We start from the raw sequence: 12540 nt of genomic DNA, 5'->3' as shown, positions 1-12540 counted from the left end.
ATACACTTTCTGGTAGATGATTTATGAACAGTGAGGGCTGGATTGTTGAGCCTACACAACAACACCTCCAAGGCCTCTGAAATATCATCTCTAACAGGCCTGGCAATACCAACCTCTGGTCAATGAACACCTGCCCTGCATGGCGCTGCTTCACAAAGTCATTCCTTCATGGTTACAAGGCTATTATTTCTGTTGAGATGAGTTTTGCCATTAGTTATTTTGTGTCCAAATGGCTGATTCTTTCTAATTCTCCATAAACCCCTCCTACCCTAACTTTAGCAGGTACTGAAAAGGTTTAGGGGGGAATAACTGTTAATGCCTCTCAATAAAGCCAACAAATTTGTGAATCCCAGTTGTCAGTTTAGTCATTTTAGTTTAGTTTGATCAGTTTTTGTGTCAGGATATGTACTTACATCTGTAATGTAAGTACATTACTAGTACATTTTGCCATATTCCCCCCTGAATTTCAGCAGTCTGACTCAAAAGTGCACACTTGCGCTAACTGCAGGCCCTAATCTCCCTGAGGAATCACTTGTGTGAAATGAGACAAGGAAAACCCTGTTGTCACTGTACAGTACTACATCTAGCTGGCTGTCATGGGCACAGTCAGGATTTGATATGTTTTACACATTAACATCTCATATGGTTTCTTACTAAGTCACAGCTCTCTTCACTCAGACAGATTCCTCTTGTGTCTTGGGTCTTTCTTTACAAGGCGTCCATCTAATCCTGCCTGTCGGCTTACTTTAGCTTCAGTAAATATTATGCGTAAAAACTGAAAAACATCTCTGTAAGATTATAAATGTGGACTGAAAGCATTTAACTTCTTTAAAGGCTTCTTGGAAACTGCGTGAAGAAAATTGGTTTCTCGTCTTTTGAAGTGTTTTCATTGTGAGGCATGTCCCTCCTTCCTAATAAAGGATGGCTTCATGTCTGTAGCTGTTTGAAGCTATTACGTAGTCCCACTAGATCTATTAATGTCAATTTTCCAATGCAGGTTGCATTTCAATCCCTCTCCATGGGGATTAATTCAATGCTTGCCGTATTTGGTGGTCCCTGTAGAACGACGGTTCCCAAAAAGAGCAAACAAGGTCCATTAAGACTTCAATGCACATTCCAGAGGACGGAGGTCATCTTTATGACAAATTCAGGAACACATTCAACAAGGTCTCCCCCGGGGTTTTATGTTTCTCATTAATCTGTAAAAAAAAACGCTTGGTTTGTTATGTCATGTGTTTTGATTTTGATTAAGTATGTAAGCATGAATGCCTAGAATTCATATACATACTTCATCTTTCTTTTAGCACCCTTAGTGAGTCGCAGTGAAAGGTCTAGCTGTAATACAGCCAAACATGAAAAAATCCTATACCATCTGTCATCTTCTTTTACCAGGTATGCAATTCAGGATTTCAAATGTTCTTAAAATCTGCATGACCAAAAAATGTTTTAAAGCATGTGACCACAACAATACCATCATTGCTTGGGAACGCTGTAGTTGCATTTCATTATATTGTTTGTTAAATGCACCTCAACCAATGACAATAGAAAACTGTTTCACTCAACCAAAAGCTCAGACAGAACCATAAAGATAAGTGAGTGTTTCACGATGAATTGAATCTGTTAAAAAGCAGATGCCTTAACTCCTCGTTAAGATAACACTGCATTAACCTTTCCTCCTCCAAACACATAGAAGATTATACTTTGACAAGAATATATTGTTTGAATTTAATTAAAAAATTTAACTTTTATAATTCACAAAAAATCTGACTAAAACCTTAATTACAGTAACATTTAGCTCTGCATTTGGCTATGAAGAAGCAGCAGATGTTATGATTGGCTGAATTGTGTTGGTTATGCTTGAAGCAAATGTAGTCTCATGTGGAGAATTAGTACTTGCGGCCTGGAGGCATGAAAATGAGCAGAGAGAATTAGACACAGAAGCAGAAAATGTGTAAGAATGCGAAGAAGATAAGGAAAAAAACACAAAATAATCAAAGTTGGGGCTTTACTGTGTGGCAGTGTGAAGTTTTACTGAATCTGAATCGTGTGTACGCATTTTGTCGGAGGGTACACAAGTTACTGTTTGTACTGTTAGGATTGAGAGTCTGTGGTTTGCAATGTGAACATTACATTGTAGGCAGATTAAGCCAAAATGTGAACCAAGTGTTCAGTGGCCAATTATTGGATTGCAACAGCTGTTCATTAAACAGGTTGTACTGTACAAAATAAAGAAGGTAAACTGTTCAGACAGCACATACCCCCTCCATTTTGATTTCCAGCTTCCACTGTCAGTAGAGTACCCAGACTTAACAATAAGCAAGGAGTACAGTAAATGCCTGAGTATTTTTTGGCCCCATGAAAAGTTCTCACAGTGGACCCCACCACCCCGGGCCACCCCATCCCTGCACAATTACAGCGCAAGTTTTGAGGGCTCAAGTTAACTTTGGCAGGTCACATATTTGCCATCCAAATATAAGTCAATCATGATAGGAATAATAGAAACAGAATGCAGCTATGTCCAAATGTCGAACAAGAGCCAAATATCTAACATTCTGCACCTTTAAATATACCTGTCCCAATCCTTTTAAGGAAAAAGTACTTGAACATTTGGGCAATACCAAGCAATTTTTTGTTCTGATCAAACCTATTTATAGCTGAAGTATTTATAGCTTAACAAATCACAGACATTACTATAAACTATGCAGTCTTTCTCCTCATAATGCAAAAATACATCAGGTCATTATTTAGACTTGCATGCCAGATTAATTCCATTGCTCTGTTGTATTTTAGTGTGATAAGCCAGCCTAATAAAAATAACAGGGAATTAAGACATACTATAACAGTATTTCATATCAGTATAAAACTGTACTTTTTAAGCATCACATCAACTTAATGAAGGTAGATTAAAGATGAAAACAGAGATTCAAAGATTAACTATGCAACAAAGGGAACTGGTTGAAAAGAAAATTATGACACAGCTCTGCACACCTATCCTCTGTGGATCTGACCCGTGTCTAAATTGGCTTATCCCTGGTGTCACCTGTTGGTGTGTTATCGTCTACGACTGCTTTATGCAGTGTTGTTCCTCTATGGTGAGAGTGTCTTGAGATCTGACTGTCTGAATTCTGAGACTAGTCATTATCACAGTATATTCTGTGTTTTTACTAATCAAATTAGTGTTATTCACTTGGAAATGAATTTGCCATTTTAGTCTTGATTACTCCACTGTTTTCTGCATTTTCTGCAAAAGAGGCAAACAGTCTGACTCTTGTTATATAGCTGACTTGTTCATTTTTAGCATCATACCATTATTTTGGCAATAATTTAGAGTGGGGCCATTTAAATCTTTAAAAAACAAAATATTCCCAGGGATTTCTTTGGCACACAAATATGAAATATTTATATAGTCCTTTCGTAGGGTACAGCTTAAGTTCAGACACAATTATGACTCATTGGGAGTTGAGGTCTTATACATTAAAACGTGATGTAGTGATGACTAAATATATAGTTTTTAGAGTTATTGTAGTGTTCATGCCTCTTATAAAAACTTTGTTATAAAATGTGTGTAAGTGCACTTTCAGAAATAAATAGTCACAGGGAAGGATTTTCCTCCATAGGCCCTGAGATTTTTAAGTCACCTTCTATGATAACTAGAAACAAAAACAACAACGAAAATACAAAATAATGCTGGAGACACAGACAGATTTACACAGATTTCAGAACAAGTCTCTGTCATTTTTCCTACTACTGTACAGAGAACAGCACAGTTTTCATATTTGCAGAGATGGAGACTGAGAATATGGATGGATGTGTGAAACGTTTTTGGACCACACTGCTACGTTCATCACAACTGTATGAAACCACACTGCGAGCCACAAAAGCAACGGACCCTGCCAGAGAAACACCCACACAACCCCCCCAACCACCATTTCAACACTCTCACACATCACTGCAGCCAGCCATCCATTACGCAAAATGAAATATACTGCAGTATATTGTAATTATGTGAACTTATGTGTATAAAATGTTTAAATATATTTCACAAATGTGTATTTAAGCAAGAAGGTCCTGGGCTGAGATTCCAGCCAGGTCCTTTTTGTGTGGAGTTTGCATGTTCTCCCTGCGTGAGTCCAAAGACAAGATGAGGAAAAATAAAGAGTCTAAATTGCCTGTGGGTCTGAATGTGTGAGTGAATGGTGTGCCTTGGGATGGATTGGAAACCTCACCCACAATGCATACTTTCTGTGATTGTCACTGGTGACATTACTAATGGATGGCTTCTAGGTGTTACTATAGGCTATATTGTGTCTACTGGGGAGACCTAATAGTTCAAATAAAATAAATAGTTAGAATTACATTCTTTTCTAATGTGTAATTTTAATTTAATCTGACATGTAGTTTCTCTACCCCCAGATACCCCTTGCAGCCTTGGCTGCCATGCTCAGCCCAGGTAGAGCAGAGACTCATTACAGTTACGCACAAACACAGAAGTTCACTACAAAACCACGACGAGGCAGGGGGATAAGAACGATTGCTGATTTATTGATACAAAGTAGATTTCCTCCTCCATTCTTTAAAGAACTGGAAAAGCCTTGTTTGTCCATTTCAGCTAATCCACACAGTTCAGAGCTTGTCTGCGTGAGTTCAAGAAGGACTGAAGCTGTTATGAAGTTGAAGGGTAGAGCTGCTCCTTAGTTACTTATTCATACATTGTTGTATCCCTTATTTTGTTCATCCTCTCCACTTTTTGTGCAGTGGATACTTTTTGAAAGCGTGATTTATTGTTAGCTTGTCTTGTGAGGCCATCTGTCTGGGCAATTCATCTCCAATCAGGGTACTTTCTCATCATCCCAAAGTACCACATGCTTTTTAATATCCAGGCATGGTAGCGGAAATGTCTTATTCCCAGACAGACATGCCAGGTGTCCGTACATTTGGGACGAGGACACATTCGCAAAAGAGATTCTACATACCAGTCACAGCCAAAACATTTGCACTGATAATAAATTATATCTAAAACAAACATAGAAGGGATGGTTCTCATGTATTTTGCTATCCAAAGAAAATAAACTTGTGCGAGGACATTAAGAAAACTTCCTAATGAGTAGCACTGTCAACAAATGATTTGAATCAAGTCTCCTCAGGGGCCAAGTCCTTGAGGGCAAGTCTTGCGTTAAGTCTCAATTTCCTCTTTTCCAGTCTCAAGTCATTACTTTCAGCTTTTCAACTTTTTCCTCTGCAATGCCCCTTGTAGGTAGACATCTGTAAACCTTATTGTACACCTTGTCAGTGAGTTTACTTACACACTAGAACAGATTCATTATCATATATTTTTTCTGGAAGGAATTCGGACACCAGGTCACAGTATATTCATTTATATTATAGTCTACATTACATTACATTATTGGCATTTGGCAGACGCTCTTATCCAGAGCGACGTACAACAAAGTGCATATCCATAACCAGGGATAAGTCTACATTTTAATGGTTATGATGTTCTGACTAATATGGCTCAGCAGTTATTCACCTCTAATTGGATGTTCTCACATATAATACTTAGATTCATTAATCTGAAGGAAAAAAAAATCTGCTTTATTTTGTGTTTAAAGGCATACTCATCAAATTCTGCCTTACCATATAGGCCATCGGATTGGTCGCTCTATATTTATAAAAACAGGCGAATAAGAACTTCCTAAACATTGTAATTATTCTCATTAAATTGGAGAAATAAGTCAAGTGAAGTTAATGCCAGAAATTCCCAAAGTAAAAAAAATAGTGACTTCGATCCAGGCCCTTGACCTAACGCTAACGCCATTTCAAGGGTTCAGTCCATTTGATGTGGCTGATGAGCACACATCAAATTTATTTTTTTGTTGTATTTAACCCTTGTATAGTCTTAAGATTCTGTATACTCCCCTAAATTACCTCTAAACCCCATCAATTAAAGAAGCTTAATTGATTTTCTATTTTTCTTATTTTATATGAAGAAACAACCTGTCACTCATCACAAACTTTGTTTCAAGTTGAAATTTAGGTGATTTTCTCTGCTGTTATAAATAGTGGCGGGTCATTTTTGACCCTTAAGACAACACAAGGGTTAACTGTACAATGTGTGAGAGGAAATGCATGGCCTTGGCTGACCTCTCTCTCTCGCTCTTTCTCTCTAAACCTCAGCTTGAGGGCACCTCACCTCAAGTGTGACAGAAACATTCCGGTGAGTGTTTTCCCCCCATATCTGTGCCCCTACGGAGGAAGGAATGGAGTGAGAGAGCAAGAGAGGATGAAGAAGCAATGAATTTTAACCATGCCACACTGTTCTGCAAGTTCAAGTTCAACAATGTGTCCTTGTCAAACATGTTTAAGTTGGAAAAAAGTAAGGCTCTGGACTGTGTCCAAATATGCATTCCGCAAATCTGTTCAGGGCACGGCTTAAAATAGCACAGCAAGATAAATAAAACGTGTAGCTAGAGGAATATTATTGTCAGATATTAGAAAGTAAGCCATGTGAAAATGGCTGACTTCGGCATTTAATGGGCAATATCGTACGAACATAACACATACTGATGACAATTGAATGGACACATGTTTAAGGGGCACATTCGCAGAATTACCATTTTCAATTTATCACAAGACACTAAAGTATAGATTCAGAGCTACAAAATGAGGTGTCACTTTACAAGATTAAAGTTAAAGGTACAATAGGTAATTTCAGACTCCTAACGGTCAAGAGAGGAATTGCAACAACAAACAACCTCAAACCACAACACTGTTTATACTTCCTACAGTCTATGAATATAACATGTAATCTAAAGCATTATTATACAGTTCAGTGTTCTCGTGCAGTGTTTTGGAAAGCCAACAGTGAAAAACACAACAGAGCCTGCCGTCTTTTTGCCAGGTTCTAATAAGAAAATGTTTGCCGAAAAGGTGACTTTATGAAATCTTGACTTTGGTGTGCTACACTACGCAATTTATATTTTTTGCCTTTTAGATGTTTTCATTTTTGCTAACCAGCTATATTGTGAGCAACCATGTTATTTGGCTACATAACTAGCTGGCTATATAACTAAGATATGATAGGCCACCATAAACAATGCAGTTGTAACTTACAGTTTGAGAGAAATAGAGCTTTAGCTAAACACAGATGATTAAACACATTGTAAAGAGATAAAAGGAATGTGTAGCTGCCCAAATTGCACCCCAGACAAGCGATCACTGAGACTCTGTACACTATTGCTTATCTAGTTAGAAAACAATACCAGTTTGCGATCAGTAACAACAAGCAAATGAGCTATTACTAGTTAGCTTCCCAAATTCACAAATATCCACCTGAAGCACAACGCTTGTGAAATTGCTACTATGTTCGTATTGCCTATATTTTATTGTAAGTGGATATTTGTGAATTTGTCAAGCTAACTATACCTAATTTGCTTGTTGCTACCGATAACAAACTGGTATTGTTTTATTACTAGATATGTAGTCTTCACTTGGATAATCAGCAATAGTATTCAAAGTTTCAGTGATCGTTTGTCTGGAGTGCAATTTTGGCAGCTACACGAACAATCAGAATAAGCCCCAACACTATTGGCTGACGCAGTTAGAACCAATTTTCAACCAAAGAGCTTGAATTGTTGTTCAGCTGATAGAGAGTGCTGGCCCGACAAATGTATACTTTGAAACCAGAATTTAAGGACTATAAACACAGGCAGAGGATGAGTTAACACAATGGTCTTGTAACAATGTTTCAACACAAAAATCTTTACAATTGTACCTTTAAATATTAATTAATTCATTCATTCATTATCCTAACCCGCTTATGCTGAACAGGGTCACAGGGGGGCTGGAGCCTATCCCAGCATACATTGGGTGAAAGGCAGGAATACACCCTGGACAGGTCGCCAGTCCGTCGCAGGGCACACACACATTTCACTCACACACTCATACCTATGGGCAATTTAGATTCTCCAATCAGCCTAACGTGTCTGTCTTTGGACTGTGGGTGGAAACCGGAGTACCCGGAGGAAACCTACGCAGACAGAGGAAGAACATGCAAACTCCACACAGAGAGGCCCCGGCCAACGGGGATTCGAACCCAGGACCTCCTTGCTGTGAGGCAGCAGTGCTACCCACTGCACCATCCGTGCCGCCACCCTTGAATCGAACATTATTATTTTGCAAAATGTTCTGAAATGTTGAGAAACCAGCCTTTTCACTTTTGCATAAATTCTCAGCACAAAATCCACTTTTATTAAAGGAATATGTGCTTTAAATGGATAGATTTAGATAGTGCCTTATCTGTGATAATTTGATCATTTTGAATTTGCAAAAAAGAATTCAGAAATGTATGGTGGTAAATAAGGCAGGGGTCAATATTGAAGGGAACACCCCTGAGCTTTACACACTCCTGTTTGTGCCACGGAAGTTTGAATGATGACTCTGTCAGAATATTTTGGGTCCTATCTGTAAAATAGTTCTTTAATCAACTGACAACCCTGGGGTTTTGACTAATGTTTGAGATTCTGGATAATAATGGCATATGGTCAACAGAGTCAAATGCCTTTGACAAATCAGCAAAACGTGCAGCACAATGCTGTTTTTTATCAAGGGAATTTATGTCATTTGCTACTGTCAGGGCTGCAGTTATAGTACTGTGCCAGACCTCCACCCACATGTATCCTTGCTTAGAAGTCATTTGTCATTTGAGAATTAAGAAAGGATTCTAGGAGCTTAGCGTAGATGGGCGTTTAAAGATGGTGCAATAGTTCTTTAACTCTGCGGGGTCGCCACCCTTCAAAAGATGTACTACAAAGGCTGCTTTCCAGATTTGGAATTTGGAATGGAATTGGTGAGAGAACTTAAATTAAAGACTTCTATCAATATGAGACTTCTTTTCATGGGAACATACTGTCCTGGATGAAATTTGATTAACTGAGTCACCCACTATCATTAACTCCTTTTACTCAATGGATGCAGCCATCTTGGTTTTGGTGCTCCTCAATGCTCCAGTTTACCGAGTTAGAGGTCAGGTCTCTTTTCTGCATGGACTGGAATTTGCTGAACACCAACAAATTCACCAACTACATCTGTGGAGATTCTGGCCCTACATGATATGCATGCCCTTTTCTACACTTATGTCCTAGTGTCACCCAACTCTCTTTCCCTGTCTGATCTGCAGTCTCCCCCTTTCCCAAGGGCCCATTGTACACCTGTGGATTTTCTTTCTAGCATTAAGTCCATGAACTCGCAAATTCCTCTATACCAGCAATTTTGCAGCTGGCTGGTCATCAAACAAGTCTCTAAGTGTATGAAACGTCCAGCATTACATACAAAACTATATGGGCCAATCTGAAACAGACACTAAAGCTGAAATAATATTTTAAAAACAAAAAAGTGAACTATCCCTTTAAGGAGAGTTGGGCATAAAAAGAGTCCCTGTCAAATCAAAGGAGGATGGTTTTTTTCAGAAATATGGTTTAAATGGGTGCAAGCCTGGACTCCATTTGCACAGGACATACAGTTCCCAAAACAGCTGTGACCAACTCTGACTGATCCACAGCTTTCTCCCCCCATGAGAATATCCACAGGAGAATAACAGCATTCTTCTGAAACATATCTCTATTACCACATGCCTGTGTTGAGCTTTAATTTCTCACTCCATCCATCTTATTACTTAACATGAAACATCAAACAAGAGCCCTTGACCTAACTAAGACCAGGAAGTAGTTGGCAAATGAAAATTAAATTCAGCAAGAAAAGCAGTACGAAATATACATTTTAATTGCATTCACATAAATGTACAGTACTATTCCGAACAGAATGGTGAAATGTGTGTTGAAATATAACATTTATGGTGAATGTTTTTTTTCTGCCCAATCCCAAGTATGTAAGTCCTGTAGGAGCACTTCAGAATGTCGACACCTCTCAAACCAACATCAACAGACGGGTCTATATTTGCAGTATATAACTCACTTCAATCATATTCTTCTAAACTGTAATTCCATCATCAGTATAGAACAAAAAATGCTGACATGCTGCTAAGAAGGGCCAATTATTTGATACTATATGTGGATAAAATGCGTATAAAAGTGATGTAGCAGGTCCTGGATAAGCGCATGAGCTGATGTCACAGACGGTCCAGATGGCGAAAGGCCTGTGGCCTCCACAGCACAGTGTTCTGTTGAAGTAAGCACAAAGAGCTTCATGACAGAGCACTGAGTAATATGTCGTCAGCATAGCCAGAGAGTGCTGGGGCACGGGCGTGCTTGTTCCATACTACCCCCAGAGCATTTTATTGGAAAATGATGGATGAGACACGTAATGAGAAATCCCCCCCATCACTTCCTGCATTGTCCATTGTGGAATTCCAGAGGAGGGGGGGGGGGGTGGTAGGGCGATGGGCATGAAGTCTACAGTGCCAGTCCTTCTGTGGTTCATATAGTCTTTGAAAATTCCTTGTGCGTCACACAAGCGTGCTACTCCGAAAAGGACTCCCAAAAACGCAAAATGTGTCGCTCATCCCATCAGGGTGGGTCAGGACCTTATTCAGTATCTGAGTGTGTCCACAAAAGGGAACATAAATATAATGAAATGACTGAAATCTAAATACAAATATTTATTTCTTAAACACACGTGTCAGCACACATATGCACTCGCACAGACACACACAAATTCAGTTGAAAAACATACTTTTCATTAACTTGCTATGACCTAATAATGTTTTTGGGCCCCTCTTAGCACATTAAAGTGGGGTTTTGCTGATTTAACATACTGTAGGTCCTGTAGCATTATGCTGACCTAATTTTTTTTGTTCAATGGTAACCTTTGTGAAGAAAAATGGTGGAACATTTTGTTTTAAGTGAGATTTTGTATCTTGTCTTATCTGATAAAATAATTCTGCTGGTGGAGGTAGAAAGTTTGACAAATTTATTATTATACAGGTATTTCCTCCCTTTGGCAGAAATTTTACCACGTCAGTACAAACACAGACTGAGAGAATTTAACAAGAACTTCACATTATACTATTACTCGACATAGGGCCACAGCTGTAAAATCTTACCTGGACCTCAACTCGAAATGAATTATTATTTGTCCTTCCCTGGACAGTAGAAGTGTAATGTAAGGTGATGTATCAGTTACAGTGCTTCAGTTTATCTTACTTCAGCAAGGGTGAAGGTGAGAGGAGGCTGAGGTGAAACTCTATGTCCCACAGGCCAAAGAGTCAGTTTAACATTTCAGTGGAACTCACTGGAACTCTTCAAATCAGGTATCACTTTCAGAAGAAGTGAGGACAATCTCAGAACACATCCCAAATATAGGAATCACGCAAATGTGGTTGCAGGCAAAATATATTTTTCATTCGAATGTCAGTATTCTGATTATAGATTCCAAATGGACTGTTTTTGAATAGTGATGACATTGAGTGTGCATTTACGTGCCCAGGTGTAGTTGGAATAGATTTTCTCATTTGAATAAAATTCCACTAATGGAAATTTGCTCCAGCCTTACACACTGACAAATCTGTGTTAGGTACTCAGCAATGCTTCTAGTTCTCCTGTTCCTGCTAATGAAGTGACGGTTTCAGTTTGCACAAGCTTCAATCCTTCCAAAAACAGATTTTTGAGCTTTTTGACCATCTAGGCATTCAGCAATCCTTTGATTATTTAATTCTTTGCTATTAAAGTTGTGTCTGCAGCAGGCCGGTTCTGTTTGCCATCTGCCATGTTTCTGTGCCTCATGGAAACTCAGACATGTCACTTGCCCCAAGGAAGGAATATATGCAGAATAGAAAATCATCGCAAGCAATCCAAACATGTGTTTACATGGCAATAAGTCACTAATATTCTATTGAACAGATCATCAAAGGTTTAAATTTGACCTGTTTATTCTAATTGAGGTGCTTACATGAGACTTTTGCATTCCAATTAGGTTATTATTCTGATTATTCCAGAGTAATAGGCTTCATGTAAACACATGCATATAAAAGTTTATAAGAGCATTATACAAATGTATTTTTTTAAATCAAAGAGGAATCCTTTCTGAATGACCTCCACTGATTCATAACCATAGACAAACATCTGTCTAAGGCAAGGGAGGGTAACCTTGACCGGAATTACTAAATAGAAATATGTTTGAGAAAGAAGGTGCAATTTTATTACAGTTTCTTTCAATTGTGGAACAGTCAATCATGTATTTGTGTTCATCTAATCTTATTGCAAAGGCAATGATGTCAGATTCTCTAGATAATATGGTCTGTTAAATGAGTTAATGTAACGTTAACCTTCTCTCTGGAAAAATAAGCGGGATAGCAATTACAATGTAACTACCAAGGTGATGCAAACAAAAACAAAACCCAAACAAAGGAAAGTCCTTCTCTTTTATTAGACTGTTTATTTAACTCATTAATTCAAGAAGTCCATTATTCTCTGGTGAGTTTTTTTTTTTATGATGATTTCTATTTTTCACAAAGACAAAAACTTTGCAGGTCAAGTGACACATTTGTATAGATTGATGTAAGGCCAAGTTTTAATAAGGCAACACAGC

The sequence above is a fragment of the Conger conger genome, chromosome 7, assembly GCF_963514075.1.
Source record: "Conger conger chromosome 7, fConCon1.1, whole genome shotgun sequence".
Classification (NCBI taxonomy): Eukaryota; Metazoa; Chordata; class Actinopteri; order Anguilliformes; family Congridae; genus Conger; species Conger conger.
Note: the sequence above shows the minus strand (reverse complement) of the source record.